General features: G+C 33.9%; 1 pseudogene; it reads right to left on the bottom strand.

The window, feature by feature from the left end:
* Positions 1-14,889: 14,889 nt before the first annotated feature.
* Positions 14,890-15,439, bottom strand: LOC100921489 (annotated as a pseudogene).
* Positions 15,440-17,982: the final 2,543 nt, after the last annotated feature.

Raw genomic sequence — 17,982 nt, 5'->3', positions numbered from 1 at the left:
TTACACGGTTTCTTATAAAGGCCATTTAAAAAATATAGAGAATTAACCGAATTTATAAAAAACATCAAGCCATTCTCCAATGAAAAAATGGTCAAAGGATATGAACAGACAACCCTGAAGAAATTAAACATTTTATCATATGAAAAGATGCTCCAAGTCATTATTAATCAGAGAAATGCAAATTAAGACAACCTAAGATAACACACACCCGTCAGATTTAAAAGATGACAGGAAAAAAATGATGAGTTTTGAGGGAAGGGAGAAAACTGGGACATTGATGCATTGTTTGGAGTTGAATGAATCCAACCATTCTGGAGAGAATTTGAACTATGCCAAAAGTTATCAAATTTATACCCTTTGATCCAGCAGGTTACTACGGGCAATCCCAAAGAGATTCAAAAAAGGGCAAGGGACCTGTATGTGCACAATGGGGCAGCCCCCTTTGTGTGGCTAGAAACTGAAACTGAGGATGCCCATCATTGAGAATGGCTGAAAAATTGTGGTATATGAATATTATGGAATATTATTGTTCTGTAAGAAATGTCCAACAGGATGATTTAAGAAAGGCCTGGAGAGACTTACATGAACTGATGCTGAGTGAAATGAGCAGGACCAGGAGATCATTATATACTTCAACAACAATACTATGTGATGGCCAGTTCTGATGGATCTGTCCATCCTCAGCAATGAGATCAACCAAATCACTTCTAATGGAGCAGTAATGAACTGAACCAGCTACGCCCAGAGAAAGAACTCTGCGTGATGACTAAAAACCATTACATTGAATTCCCAATCACTATATTTATGCCTACCTGCATTTTTGATTTCCTTCACAAGCTAATTGTACAATATTTCAGAGTCTGATTCTTTTTGTACAGCAAAATAACAGTTTGGTCATGTATACTTATTGTGTATCTAATTTATATTTTAATATATTTAACATCTACTGGTCATCCTGCCATCTGGGGGAGGGGGTGGGGGAGTAAGAGGTGAAAAATTGGAACAAGAGGTTTGGCAATTGTTAATGCTGTAAAGTTACCCATGCATATAACCTGTAAATAAAAGGCTAATAACTAAAAAAAAATACTTGAGAGTATAGGAATAAATGGACTTTAAAAAAATAGTCAGTAGTATCTATTTAAAACCATCAGTAAACATCATATGTAATAGGGATAAATTGGAACTATTCCCAATAAGATCAGTAGTGAAAGAAAGTTGTCCACTATTGCCATTACTATTCAATATTGTACTAAAAATTCCAGCTTTGGCAACAAGAGTTGAGAAAGAGATTAAAGCAATTAGAGTAGGTAATGAGGAAACCAAATTATCACTGTTTGCAAATGATATGATGGTATACTTGGAGAACCCCAGAGATTCTACTAAAAAGGTATTAGAAATAATCCACACCTTAAACAAAGTTGCAGGATACAAAATAAACCCACATAAGTAATCAGCATTCTTATATTTCACTAAAAAAATCCAACAGTTAGAGATACAAAGAGAAATTCCATTTAAAGTAACTGCCGATATTATAAAATATTTGGGAATCTATCTGCCAAAGGAAAGTCAGGAACTATATGAGCAAAACTACAAAACACTTTCCACACAAATAACGTCAGATCTAACCAATTGGAAAAATATTAAGTGCTCTTGGATAAGTTGAGCAAATATAATAAAATGATAATACTACCTAAACTAATCTATTTATTTAGTGCTTTACCAATAAGACTCCCCAAAAACTATTTTAATGTCCTAGAAAAAATAACAACAAAATTCATCTGGAAGAACAAAAGGTCAAACTTTCAAGGGAACTAATGAAGAGCAAATCAAATGAAGGTGGCCTAGTTGTACCAGATCTAAAACTATATTATAAAGCAGTGGTCACCAAAACCATTTGGTAATGGCTAAGAAATATACTAGTTGATCAGTGGAACAGCTTTGGTACACAGGATAAAATAGTCAATAACTTTAATAATCTCGTGTTTGACAAACCCAAAGACCCCAGTTTTAGGGATAAGAATTCACTGTTTGACAAAACCTGCTGGGAAAATTGGAAATTAGTATGGCAGAAACTAGGCATTGACCCACACTTAACACCACACACTAAGACACAGTCAAAATAGGTTCATGATCTAGGCATAAAGAATGAGGTTATAAATAAATTAGAAGAATATAGGATAGTTAACCTGTGGAGACCTGTGGAGAAGGAAGGAATTTGTGACCAAAGAACTAGAGATCATTATTGATCACAAAATAGAAAATTTTGATTATGTCAAATTAAAAAGCTTTTATACAAACAAAACTAATGCAGACAAGATTAGAAGGGAAGCAACAACTGGCAAAACATTTTTACAGTCAAAGGTTCTGATAAAGGCCTCATTTCCAAAATATATAGAGAATTGACTCTAATTTATAAGAAATCAACCCATTCTTCAATTGATTAATAGTCAAAGGATATGAACAGACAATTTTTGTATGAAGAAATAGAAACTATTTCTAGCTATATGAAAAAATGCTCCAAATCATTATTAATCAAAGAAATGCAAATAAGACAACTTTGAGATACCACTACATACCTCTCAGATTGGCTAGGATGACAGGAAAAGATAATGCTGAGTGTTGGAGGGGATGTGGGAAAACTGAGACACTGATACATTATTGGTGGAATTGTGAATGCATCCAACCATTCTGGAGAGCAATTTGGAACTATGCTCATAAAATTATCAAATTGTGCATACCCTTTGATCCAGCAGTGTTATTACTGGGCTTATATCCCAAAGAGATCTTAAAGAAGGGAAAGGGACCTGTACGTGCAAAAACATTTGTGGCAGCTCTTTTTGTAGTGGCTAGAAACTAGAAATTGAATGGATGCCCATCAATTGGAGAATGGCTGAATAAGTTGTGGTATATGAATGCTATGGAATATTATTGTTCGGTTATTAAAGACCAACAGGATGATTTCAGAAAGGCCTGGAGAGAGTTACATGAACTGATGCTAAGTGAAATGAGCAGGATCAGGAGATCAGTATATACTTCAATAACAATACTATATGATGATCAATTCTGATGGATGTGACTCTCTTCAACAATCAGATGAACCAAATCAGTTCCATTTATTCAATAATGAAGAGAACCAGAGAAAGAACTATGGGAAATGAGTGTGAAATACGACATAGCATTTCCACTCCCTCTATTTTTTGTCCACTTGTATTTTTGATTTCATATCTGTGTATATATGTCTATGGGTATATATATATATGTATATTTATATTTGTGTACATATATATGGGTATGTGTATATATATATATATATATATATATATATATATATATAATAGTATTTAACACATACTTTTACATATTTATCATATATTGGTCTACCTGCCATGTAGGGGAGGGGGGCGGGGGGAAGGAGGGGAAAAGTTGGAATAGAAGGTTTTGCAAGAGTCAGTGCTGAAAAATTACCCATGCCATCTATCTTGTAAATAAAAAGCTATAAAAAATTACCAGCTGAAAACATTAAAAAAAAAACAAAGTGTGAAGCTCATGAATAGTGAGATTAAAAGCAAATACCTAGATGCTTTCAGTTGAAGTCCTGAGGCCCAAATAAATTATATACCAGAATAATGAAGGAACTTGAATGACTAAACCATTGTTTTTTAAAATGTTACTTATGCTTTTCTTTTTGTTTCATATTTATATCAAATCCCTCACCCTGCTCCCTGTCCTTCCTTGCTCAGGGAAATTTCTCTTGTAAAAAGTAATATTTTAACCAAAACCAAGCAACATACTGGCCATGATAGATGGAATGCACAACATTCTACATCCATAGTCCCTCATAAAAAGGAAGATTGCTCATGTTCTTATATCTTCTCTACAACTATTGAGGAACTATTAAAATTTTAAAAATGAAAGAGGTGTCAGAAAATTACACATTAGAGGAAAGTACATTTTTTTTGCTTCTGCTCTAGGACTATTAATGAAATTAAGATTTAGAAAAACTACAGAAAAGTGGGAGAAAAACCAGAAAATTACATACAAAGAAATATTGTCTTAATTTTTTCAATGAAGGAAAAGATAGATTCTGGAAATTTCAGGTCAATTTAATTCCATAAACATTGAAAGCTTACTGTGAACAAAAAATGATGTTAGTTTCTGAGGATATAAGAACAAAAATAAATCAATACCTGAAGTCTATGTGATCAGTATTAATCTCCAGCAAACTTGGGAATTGACTATGAAATAGAGGAGAATGCCTCAATAACTAGGAGTTAGCATATACTCCCTAAGATTATCATCCCAACCTAATTTCATTTTCCTTCTTTTGATTGGACTTCTAAATCAATGAAATATTGCACAGTATATTTTGATTTCAGGAAAATATCTGATAAATTCTCTTAAAACTACAAATTGGCTGAGAAATTTTGAGGAGCAGAGATGGAAGAAATGGTATATTAATGATACATGAGACTCAAAATTCTCAATGAAATAAAGTGCTAATCAATCAAAATTCTCAGTGAAGTAAGAGCTAACCGATTTTCCATAAGTGGGTATGTTTGTATTAGGAGAAAAGAAAACAAAAAGATATGTAATTTCATGTTGGCATACCCTATACCAATGTAAATTGTAATACCTTTGTGTCTTAATGCAGGATTTAATGAGCTGCTGTGGTTAAAAAAATCATTACCAATAGTCACTCTTCAGGTGATGAATATCTTCAATACACTATAATCCCACGGCTGTATTTGCAACATTTCTAGTTACAAAAGGCCTGCCAAAGATTTTATTTTGCTAGCACTTCCTTTGTGAACATAGTATCCTAATAATCATTCCATATTAAGAATAGATGTTAGTAAAGGATTTTTAAGAAAAATATTAATTTTTTCAACTATAGAAATTACTTTTGATTTGTATACATGTTTGTATTTAGCTATAAAGTTCATGAATGGGTGAAGTGGTATTAGAACTCATAAAATAGTGTTATCTTTCAAAGAAAGTAATGTGTATGCTTTTATTAAGATTCAATCCATTCTTATTGTCAATATACACAACATTCCAAGTAGAATTGTCTACAAGAATGAAATGAACTCCAAAATTAAAGTTATTCATTTAGCCATCCACTAAGGTATGGAGAAGCTACTTCTTATGTAGCAGTGTTGTTTAGGTACCCCTTGATCAGCTTGATAAGCTTTCTATTACATTTTCCTTTTTTAATCAATTTGGTGAGATTCTAAGGTGTGGATCTTTGTATAAGTATCTATAGTCCACCTCCTATGAAAATAGACTTATCCACAGATACTCTACTTAGCAGACCCTAGAGAAAGGGCCACTACAAAGCAGCGACTGATTGAGCTCAGTAGGAATGACTCGTGACAGAGAAACACCCATCATCTTTAATAGTAAACTGTGAAATAGTTTGCTCCTTCCACCAATTTTTTGCTATACTTTCTCCCTTTTGCACTTTCATACTAGACTGCAGTGAAGGTGGATGGGCTTTTATTTTCAGAAGCAGAAAATGGTGACTTGAAGAAGAATTACATAATAAATGGCCTTGCCTAGGCAAACCTGAAAGGAGAATTCCTTGAGTTCTATTTTCAAGTTTCATGCATTATTTCATGGTGACTTATATTTCAAGAGTGCTAACCCTTTTTAGAGAATAAGTCAATCAAGGAGTTCCTACACTATTAATGGCTTTGTCCATTTAGTCACATAGGTCATTAATGACATTTTAATGCTATTTTTCTAAAGAGGCTAGGGGTGAATTGTTATTTTCCCATTGCAAACAACCAGAAGGTAACGACATATCGTCATAGGACTTTAGAATTGGGAAGGATCTTAGTAATAATCAATTTTCTGATGAGGAAACTGAGTCTCATAGGCAATAAATGATTTGCCTAATGTCCCAGGTGGTAAGAAAGAGAACTAGGAATAAACATTGGTGCATTAGACTTCTATTCATTGTTGGCATTTTTACAAAAGATTCATATGTACATATATTCGTATGTATGTCAGGTGTGAATCTGACTAGATAATCTTTGGAGTCCAATAGAGGTATGCCTATAAACTAATGATAATTATTTAGTTGTACAGTAGAAAGAACACTTGGATTATACTAAAAAAAAATTTATGTCATTATAGTCTGAACTCAGGTTTTATCTGAGCCTAATCTGAGGAAAACTAAAGTCCACACTCTAACCAGAATGGTAACTTTATGACAGAGCTTTCCAAAGGATTGATAGGATAGTAAATATAATTTAATATCCAAGGTGTGAATTGTCACATTTAGAGGAATTGGTTTGAAAAACTACTTCTGACATTGCCATTACCTCAATCAAATAACTTGACTTCCATAGAACTCAGTTTCCTCATCTATAAAATTGATGGAGTTGTATTAGTATATATTATTATGATTAAAAAGTTTACCATGAAAGGTTGTAGCCTTAGTCCTGGTGATGCTGTTTTTCCTCAACTTTTCTTAAAGTTTTCATTTTGATTTTCACTCAACTAACTTCACAAACATTAACAACTATATTTAGTACATTTTACTCAAGCAATTTAGATGAAAACATTTTATTTAGAGTTGGGAAGACTTGAGATCAAATCTGATGTAACCATATACTAGTTGAGAGATCATAAGCAAGTCATTTGACTTTTTGATGCTCAATTTACTCATGTGTAAAATGTGGTAATAATTGTACCCATTTCATAATTTTGTAAAGATTAAATGAGATAATATACATGCTACATAAATGTTAGCTATTATTATTTGTCACATTATCATTTGTTTTATGATTGTGGGCTCTTTACAAGACTAAAATGCATGCCAATTTGCTATGAAAGAGGATATTTCTAAGAATGTACTATATCCTCAAAAATAGCTCTGACAAAACAGCTACAGAAAGGTTTTGAGTATTGGTGGCATGTCTGGGTTCCCAAGCCAACTATAACAAAGGGACAATAGTCATTTGCATTATGTTGTATTATATTCTGCATTACAAGTTTTAATGTGTTCGTTAATAAATTATAATAAATTATAGTCATATCATGACTAGTCTTATGCATCCCCATTCCTAGAATCCTGTGTGAATTACAGTTATCCTCTATAGTAGATGAGAAATTAACACATCATTTTAGCCTTTCATTTAGAGTTTTTGTTTGCTATAAAACATAACATTGTCAAAATGTGTCTTTTTTGTTCCTTGCTTATTTAAATGTAGTATTAAAAGGAATTATGAATAAAAGGAAACCTTACCTCAAATCCTTCTTATCTTCATTTTTAGAACAAAGCCATAAGCAGAGACCATTGGCCTGATCTTGTAAATACTGCCTTGGGGAATCCAAATACCAAGTACCTCCTCCAATACTATTGTATCCTGTCAGGAAAATACTTCTTCAGGGACTTGTGAGAATACACATGACAGACTCAATTGTTTAAATACATGCTTAGTGAGTTTCTCAAAGGCTTGAATTGGATCTGTGACAATTCACACTCTGGATATTAAATTATGTTTAATATCCTATCAATCCTTTGGAAAGCTCTGTCATAAAGTTACCATTCTGGTTAGAGTTTGGGCCTTAGTTTTCCTCAGATTAGGCTCAGATAAAACCTGAGTTCAGACTATAATGACATACTATTTTTTTAGTATAAAATTGTGAAATTTTTACTTTTTAAGAACTTTTATTTTAAAAATGAGCATATATCTGGGAATAACCTATATTTTGACTAATATGATAATTACTCTCTCAGTTCTCTAAGGTATAATATTCTGGTAATATTCAATAAAATCTTTTTATATTTACATATTTATAATATATATGTGTATTATATGTATTTCTAAACTTCATAATTAAATTTAGTTATACGATTTGTATCTGAGTGTGGATTTCCTGTTCCTCACCCTCCCCATTGATAGATATGTGAGAAAATCTTACTAATTCTTATTTTAGGGTAAATAAGACAAATTCACTTGTCATGCAATGAATTAGGTTTTGAGTAGGCTTGTTGCTCCCAGTACTTTTGAATTATATAATTTGTCTTTAAGTTACTGTGGCCCTTGAGAGACTGAGTGAGCAGACACAATGTAAAGCCATGGGATCTTTCACTATAAAAGTTCTATAACTTCTGGAATAGATTAACTTCAGAAAGTGTTGACCAAGATACAGCTGTTTCTGGCCTTATGACACAGATCTATCATTGTCCAGCCCTTTGGTATATATGAAGGTGATGGACATTAGTTTTAGATCAGTGTGACATAGAGAGCATGCGGAGAGATGTAATAAATGGATAAAATAGAATATACAAAGGAAATGAAGGAATGAGGACAAAACCACAACCAAAGTAACAATGCAAAGCAACAGAAATCAAAGACTTTTGGCAAAAGGAAAGTATTACTATCGTGGAATCCAGAAAACAGTGAATAATAATCAAAAGTATGAAGTGAGTTATTGAAGATAAGGACCATTGGATTTGTCCAAAAGAAGGAAGTCATTAATAGCCTTTAAAAGAGTAGTTGCTGTAAAATATAGGTCAGATTGCTTTGGAATAAGGACATGGTTATAAGATTTAAAGCTGGAAATGATCTTAAAGATCATCATATCTTAGCCCCTCATTTTACAGATGAACAGACTGAGGTCCATGGAGATAAAGTGGTTTGCACAAAATCAAACAGGTAGAAACAATTATAATCACTAGTAATAACAAAGTTCTTTTTATCACTAGAGATCTTTATATAAAAGCTGGGTACCACTTGTTTGCGATGTAGTATAGGAAATTCAATCACTCAGTTATGAAGCATTTATTAAGCACTTAGCATGTTTCAAGTACTGTACTGAGTATCAAAGATAAAAAGCTTAGCTTTACTTAAATTATCTTTTGATCCTCACTTATGCTTAACAAATAATACTTAGAAAGTACTTATTATTATTTTTCCCATTTTACAGAAGAGAAAACTAAGGCCAAAAGAGGTCAAATGACTTGGCCAGGGTCTCACAGGTTAATATCTGTGATATATAAGACAGGATTTGAACTCACATGTCCTGACTATAATTTATTGCTCTATCCACTACAATACCTACATGCCTCTATTGAACTCAAGTTCTCTGATAACAAATCCTGTATTTTCATTGATATTTCTTGATAGAAATTTAGGGAGGAAAGCAGCTTTTGACCAAATACCCTGGAAGTTTGATAGTGACAAGAAAATAGACTCTCTTGACTGATTGGTTGAATACAATCTTAATGTGAGTAAATGAGACATGGAAGCCAAAAAAACTAAAACAATAACAAATGTCATCTTAGGCTTCATTAACAGAAGTGCTCTTCCAGTATAAGACAGGTGTTTAACTGTACTCTATCCAAATCACATCACATCTGGTTCTGATTATTCAGCACACACCTGCATTGTATATATTTAATAATTCTGTTTCCTATCTTTTGAGGACCAATGGAAGCAGATCCAGAGGAGAAATCAGGTTGGTAAGACTTGACAATCTACTAGAGGAGAAATCAGGTTGGTAAGACTTGACAATCTACTAAATGATACTGGTCAAATAAACTTAGGATGGTTAGGCTGGAGAGAACTGGGGATGGATAATGGGAAAGATGACTGTGATGTTCAGATTTTTAATGGATTGTAATATGAAAGAAGAACCAGACTTTTTTGTTTGCTTTGTTTGTCCCATAGGACAGAAATTAAGGCACAAAAGCTAAACAGAACAGTCAACTTTATGCTCAATATAAGGAAAACTTTCCTAACAAATAGAGATATCCAAGAGTGAAATGGATTAACCCAGATGAGTTCCTTGTCACTACAGTTTTTTTAAAATTATAGCTTTTTATTGACAGAACATATGCATGGGGAATTTTTTACAACATTGTCCCTTGCACTCACTTCTGTTCCAACTTTTCCCTTCCCTCCCTCCATCCCCTCCCCCAGATGGCAAGCAGTCTTATACATGTTAAACATGTCAAAGTATATCCTAGATACAATATATGTGTGCAGATCTGTACAATTCTCTTGTTGCACAAAAATAATTGGATTCAGAGGGTAAAAATAATCTGGGAAGAAAAACAAAAATGCAAGTAGTCCACATTCATTTCCCAGTGTTCCTTCTTCGGGTATAGCTGATTCTGTCCATCATTGATCAATTGGGACTGAATTAGATCTTCTTTTTGTTGAAGATATCCACTTCCATCAGAAAACATCTCTTACAGTATTGTTGTTGAAGTGTATAATGATCTCTTGGTTCTGCTCATTTCACTCAGCATCAGTTCATATAAGTCTCTCCAAGTCTCTGTGTATTTATCCTGCTGGTCATTTCTTACAGAACAATAATATTCCATAACATTCATATACCACAATTTACCAAACCATTCTCCAATTGATAGGCATTCATTCATTTTCCAGTTTCTAACCACTACAAAAAGGGCTGCCACAAACATTTTTGCACATACAGGTCCCTTTCCTTTAATATCTGTTTGGGATATAAGCCCAATTGTAACACTGCTGGATCAAAGGTTATGCACAGTTTGATAACTTTTGGTGCATAATTCCAAATTGCTCTCTAGAATGGTTGGCACTACAGATTTTTAAATGAAGGCTGGATGCCATTTCTTTGGGATTCTATAAAGGACATCCAATCAATTAACAAGTATTTATTAAAGACCAGCTATGGATCAAGTACTGTGATAAGACCTGAGGATAAAAAGAAAGATAAAACAGTATCTATCTTTGAGAAGCTCACTTCTAATGGTGGAGATGATATGGAAATAATGTGGTCTAGACAAGATAGATATGGAAGAGACCTCACACTTAGAAATTGATATTTGAACTGAGTCTTGAAAGAAGTCAAGGAAACTAAAAGTTATAGGTAAGGAAGGAGAACATTCTTGGCATGGGGTGGAATTAGTGCAAAAATAAGGATATGGGATGGAATGTCATGTAAAAATCACAGCAGATAGACCCTTATAGGTGGATTGTAGAGTATGGAGAAGGGAATGAAATGTAAGAAGACTATAAAGGGAAGATAGCATCAGGTTATCATCTTTAAATTCCAGGGGATATGTGATCCTGGAAGTAATAGAAAACTGCTGGAATTGGTGGGGGGCAGAGAGTTTGAGCAAACCCGATCTTCAGAACATCACTTTGGAAAAAGGAATAAAGACTGGGAAGAGAATTGAAGTAAGGACCGATTAAAACATTATTGTAATAGTCATGTTGATAGGGGAATGAAGGCTTGCAATAGAATGATAGTTATGAATGGAGAGTGGAGAGAAGATGCTGTCTGAAAATGGTAAATGGCATCAAGGAGAATAGCAAATGCTTCCTCCTGACTCTGGCAGGGAAAGGGTTGCTTGCCTTATAGAATTTGATAGAAGATGGATCTTTAGCAGAAAACTTGGTTTCAGTGATCATTAGAAGTTGGATGAAAGGATAAAGACATTTCTGTACTCTGATTCCTTCACATTTTTATCAGGAGATGGTTAACATGTTTTTTTTTTTTATCATTAGGCCTCTGGAATACTGGGTGGTCATTATGGTGATCAGAATTGCTAAGTTTTTCAAAGTTGTTAATATTTACAATATTATAGTCATTTGAAAAATTATTCTCCTTGTTCTGTTTACTTCATTTTGTCTCAATATATGGAAGTTTCCCCAGGTTTCTCTGAAACTATACCATCATCATCTCTTAAAGCATAGTAGTGTTCCATCCCATTTATATGCAACTTGTTCAGTCTTTCCCCATTTGGTGAGCACCAATTATTTGCTACCATAGAAAGAGCTGCATTACAAATATTTTTTGAACATTCTTAGAGTTTCATTTTGCTTGATCTATTCTCTTCCTTAATCTACTATTCCTATAATTTCCCCTTATCCTCTTTACTTCTCTGTTGTATAAAATATATTTCTGTAATCAAATATATGTATGTACTCATCCCTCATTTGATCAGTTAAAAATAAAAATAAAGTTCAAGTGCCAGATGCACATCACATCCCTTTCTCCTGGTTTGTATAGACTTCCACTTGTGTACTTGATTATGCGAAACACTTTTCACTCACGTTCTCCCTTTAACCCCAAATTGTAGTTCTTTTCTTGTACTTTTCCATTCTTTTTAAAGATAATCAAAACATAATAGAATTCAGGCTTTTTGTGTCAGTAAGGTTCTCCTATAAAGTCTAAAAGTAGAGGGCATGTGTATTATCTCCCCATATTAGAATGTAAGCAGATTATCCTTTTTTAGTACCTTATGATTGTTGATGTTTATCTTTTCATATTTTTCGTGAGTCCTACATTTGTACTTCATTCTATGCAGCTTTGCTATTTTCACTGAGAATCCATGGAAGACTTCTATTTCATTAAAAATCCATTTTTTCCTTTGTAGGCTTATACTCAGTTCTTCTGGGTAGACTATTCTTGATAAAAAACCTATGTCCTTTGAATTTTAGAATATCATATTGCCAGCCCTCCACTCCTTTATATTGTTATCTATTAAATCATGTGTGATCTTTAGTGACTTGGCAGTTGAATTATTCTTGGCCATATGCTTCTTTATCTTGTGTATCCCTGTCACCATAATAATTCATTATGATAGCATTTTTTTAGCTAATTCTTTCAGTTGTTTCCTGACTCAAGACTTTGCTAGGGCTAGGTTCTTTGAACTTCATGAGGGAATGTATAGGTTATTTTCTTGGAATATTTAGTTTTGTGTAATTTTGAGATCTGAGGGACAATTCAGATTGGGTCTTGCAAGTTTTTAGTACTTCCAAAATATCTGATATAGGGCAAAATTTGACTCTTACTTCTCTGCTCTGAGATCTACCAGTTTTTGACATGAGTTTGGATCTGACCAACAGGCCAGTAGGTCTAGGTCTGCCCTGCTTAGAATACACACACACACACACACACACACACACACACACAAGCAATTGGGGTTAAGTGACTTGCCTAGGGTCACGCATATAGGAAGTGTTACATGTCTGTGGTCACATTTGAACTCAGGTCCTCCTGACTTCAGGGCTATTGCTCTACTCACTGCACTACCTAGCTGCCCCTCTGCTTAGAATATTTGTAGACTACTATTAGACTCAGTTACTACTGGCCATCTGGAAAACTCTTTTGGTTCAGAGTGACAACCTTGAGTCTGTTGTTTGCACCATACTTCAATTACTTCTGAACTTGCTCTATATTTGATAAATAGCCTAGGACCAGTTAATCTGCCTTAGAAGAGGTCTTCTCCTCTGTCTACTCCAAATATGTAACCTGAAATTTCATAATGAGTGACAGAGCTATCAACTGACACCTGTTCCTGTGTACCATACAAATATATTCCTCTCTATGTTGGATCTAGAAACCATTTGCCCTGGTGTGAATTTTTTGGTCAGACTGAATTTACAATGCTTATACACTTCTCTGTCTGCCTCCCTTTGATGACTTGGCCTGGAAAAAATAAATGGCTTTGATTTTGAATTTCCTGATCAAGATTTGATGTGGTACATTTTTTAGATTTATTGGAGGAGTTTTGGGGGGAGGGCAGATGATAAAAGTGGAATTCACTGTTTTCCCGGCTATTCCCATATCATAGTTTGACACAAGACAGTTGTTGATAATAGCATGGAGTTTCCATAGGTCACAATATTGCAGAATAGTATAGGGACTTGCAAGTGCTATGAGCTCATGCTCACAGGTGCCTGATAGATAGAGATGTTTGAGCTCAAATTCTTTGACCACATAATGAAAAGACAGGACTCATTGGAAAAGACCTTCATGTTGGGAAAAGTTTGAAGGAAGAGAAGACAACAGAGGATGAGATGGATAGATAGTATCATGGGAGCAATGAATATAAACTTGGACAAACTTTGGGAGACAGTGGAAAATAGAAGCACCTATTGTGCTATGAGTCCATGGGACTACAAAGAGTTAGACACTACAGATCAAATGGACAATAACAATTATAAAGTAGAGATTATAATAACCCCTACCTCTCAGAGCTTTTGTAAGGTTAAAGGAAATATTTGTAAAGTATTTTGCAAACTTTAAAGTGCTATGTAAATTCTAACACCACACTAGGTGAAGGATATACAAAGACAAAATGAAAACTAGTACCTGCTCCTTAGAAGCTTATACTATAATGAGGGATGCAAGTTTTATACCAATAAGTAAATGTAATTAGTCTAAACTAAGTCTATACTACTGTCATTCAAAGCTTTCCACAACCTGGTCTTAACATGATCTTCCAAACTTATCTTCTAATATTTTCCTAAATAAACTCTCCCTTCCAATGACATTCTTCTTCTCATTGCTTCCTAAACATGCTCCAACTTTTCTGTTTAAAGAAATTTTTCTTTATCATTTTAGAATATCTTCCTCATCCTGTGTCCTTCATCGTCTGACTCAAATGTCATGAAATACTTCATAAGGCTTTCTTTGAGAGTTCAATCCCAGAAAGAGCTAATTTCTTTTCTTTAAATTTCTTCTTGAAATTTTTTGATCAGTCATTTAGCTCTTAATACTGTATCTAAGATCATGCCATTCTATAAGTCTGCTTTACCTATGAGAACTCTAATTCAACACTTTTCTTTTTCTTTCTTTCTTTCTCTTTCTTTCTTTCTTTTTTTACAAAAGTATCTTCATAAATACTTTAATGAGCTACATACATGAAAAAAAACTCACCTTTATAAGACAGCAAATATGAGAATTTTTTTGGAATGACTAGAGATATTGCCAAGCTTGCTACTTTTGGGGCAAAATGGAATTTCCTGTTTATACCCCAAAAATTTAGGGAGACCCTAAAAATGAAGCAGAAGGAATTCAGCACACTGGTTTCAGTAGTCTAGTTTGTGCAGAAATGTTTCCACTAGATTCACAGAGTGTGATTTAGAAGGAATCTCTTCATTTGGTCAATTCTTTGACAGTCTACAGTTCTTCAACAAGTTCCCACTTTTGGTTTATTGTGAGAAGCTTTTGAGGCTTGTAAGGATTCACATTTTCCCATGGTTCTGGATTTTTTCTTCTGTTAACAATCACATCACTTTTGAAAAAAGGAGTATATGGACATAGAAGCTGCTCAAATTCCAGTAATACTCACAAATGTGACCAAAGGAATAAGTTCTTTTTTCTTCATGAGTAATTGTAAGAAGTTCATGATTGTGAATTTTGGAATGGTAGTCAGTGAGAAGGTGCTGATGTTTGAGCAAGTCATGATGCAGCTAAAAACTCCGACACTTTTCTTTAATCAAAACTTATCTAGTCATTCTCTTTCCCCCATTCATCAGATCCATCAAACCTTCTCTATTCCTTCTGAAAGAACTTTGATCACTTAATGTTCCCTACTTTACCAAGTTCATTGTTAATGCTCTCCCTTTACATAGAAACTTCTTAAACCCTTCACTTCCTAGAGACATTATAATAGTTTTAAGCTATTCAATAGACTTCCCTATGGGGGAACAAAAAGAATTGGACTTTTTATTTATAAATATGGATGGGGAAGTATATTTTAAAAGAAATTAGAAATAATTTCCCAACAATTAATACTGCCAAAATAAAATAGGCTGCCTAGTAGAAAGGTCTCCATCACTAGAAATGTTCAAACAGAGGTTAGATGATCATATGTCAGGGAGATCACAAAGGGCATCCCAGATGGTCTTAGACATGGACTCAAAGTCCCATAAGGTCCCTTGAAATTATTATTCTATAATTCAGTGCTGGCCTTTTCTGGAAGCCAAGAAACTCTTCTCCCCTTGACCTTTTGATGGTCTCACCACATGAATCCCCAGCCCTGCATAACCCCCACTGTCTGCTTTTTCCACTCTTGCTTCCAGGTCACAGAACACTGCTGGAGGAAAACTCAGAATCATGCTGACTGGGTCCATTATAAATTTATAATGTCTAGCTTCAAGCAGACCATCACTGCTGTGACTGGTTAATCCCTTTATTCATCTCTCCTTGACTGAAGCAAGCTCACTTCTGCAGTTGTCCTGAAACCTCTTTCCTTAAGCTCCCAGTTCCTCTTCTCCTTTACCCATTAGTAGATGACTTCCCCTCCTACATTGCTCAAAACATTGAGGCCTTTTAGTGTGAGCTCCATCACTTACTGACCATCAACCTTTTTTCCTTATCTTTCCTCTTCTACTTAGAAAGTAGCTTGTCTTCTCCAAATGGACTTCACCCTTGTTTTTTTTTTTTAATTTCCTCTAGAATGTACTACATACAACTATGTTCTTCTCTAGCATCTTTGATTATCTTTATTAAAACTTTAAATATCACAGGGAAATGGAGACTTCTTCTGAGATGCCAACAAATAGGAGTAGAAAACAACATGTTCTCTCATTCTCTGCATAGAGCACCAGACATCTCTCTCAATACAATCTGTGCCAGCATCACCTCAGTGTCCCATGAGGATCATGATCCTTTCCAATTTTACCTTTCATCAAGGCATATTGTCATCAGTCTAACAGATTTATCTACCTGGACACCAGTGAACATGAGCTCATAGCACTCTCCAGGAAACATATCCCTAATCCAATATAGTCTCAATACTCTTCTGCCCTCATTTTCTACTGTGCCCTGTGGAAACCTAACTCCATTACTAACAGTTCTCTTAGATCAAACCATGTGGAGTATCATGAAATACAGTGAGCTGAGATATTTGTCTTTCCAATAAATACCTGAATTAATATCTTTAAGTAGTGACTTATTTGATCTCTTTGATATTGAAGGAACAAAAATTCTCCAGTTCCACAATTCAAAAGTGTTGATTCTGTGACACTTAGCTTTCCTTATAGTCTAACTCTTACAGTCATGCATCATTATGGGAAAAACCACAGCTTTGAGTATATGGACCTTTCTAAACAAGGTAAAGCCATTTTGTTGTGATCACACAGTCAACAGCTTTAGTGTAGTTAACGAAGCAGAAATATATGTTTTTCTGTAACTCCCTTGCTTTTTTCATAATTCAGTGAACACTGGCAATTTGGTTTCTATGTCTTTGAAAACCAGACAGCTCTTCTAGTAATTCCTGTTCACATATTGCATGCAGAATCTTAAACATATCCTTGCTGGTGAAATGAGTGAAATTGTTTGATAATTTGAACATTTTTGGTATTGCATTTCTTTAGGATTTGGATATAATTGATCTTTTCTTCTTTAAATTTTATTTTAATTTATGGAATAAAATTTTCATTTTTTATAACATTTTACATAAGACTGTAATAAAAAGATGATTGCACATGAAATTACAAATTTGCTATGCACAGCTCACTATTCCTTTCAAATATGCAACAATTATCATGTAAATTTCTCTTTTTCTTGCCTTCCCTCTCATCTTGGAGATGGCTACCATCAGACACAAATAGGTGTATAGATGTAAAATTATATATATATATATATATACTTCTATTTGTTAGCTGTTTTTCTGGATGCATATAGTATCTTTCTTCATATGTCCTTTATAGTTAATTTGTGTATTTATAAAAAATAATTTATTTGTTCAAAACTCTTAAAACAATATTACTGTTACCATATACAATTTTTTCTTGGTTCTGCTCATTTTATTCTTCAGTATTTTGTAGAAGTCTTTCCATGTTTTTTCTAAAAGTATTGAGCCTATCATTTCTTATTGCAAAGTATAATTACATCATAATCATAAACCACAACTTGTTTAGTCATTCCCCTATTCATGGCCACCCTTGCAATTTCCAGTTCTTTGCCACCACAAAATTGCTAAAACATTCTATAACATGCAGGTTCTTTTCCTTCCCCCCTCCCCAAATAATCTTTGGGGAAAAGATCAAATAGTGGTGTTGCTGGGTTAAAGGTATGTAAGTAGCTTAATAACACTTTGGGCACAATTCTAGATTGCTCTCCAAAATGGTTGGAACATTTTTACAATTACCCATTTTAACATGAATGAATGTCTCAATTTTTTCACATCCTCTACAAAATTTGTTACTTTCATCTTCTATCATTTAAGCTAATGTGGTAGCT

This window comes from Sarcophilus harrisii, chromosome 1, assembly GCF_902635505.1.
Source record: "Sarcophilus harrisii chromosome 1, mSarHar1.11, whole genome shotgun sequence".
Classification (NCBI taxonomy): Eukaryota; Metazoa; Chordata; class Mammalia; order Dasyuromorphia; family Dasyuridae; genus Sarcophilus; species Sarcophilus harrisii.
This window is presented reverse-complemented; position numbering and strand designations above follow the sequence as displayed.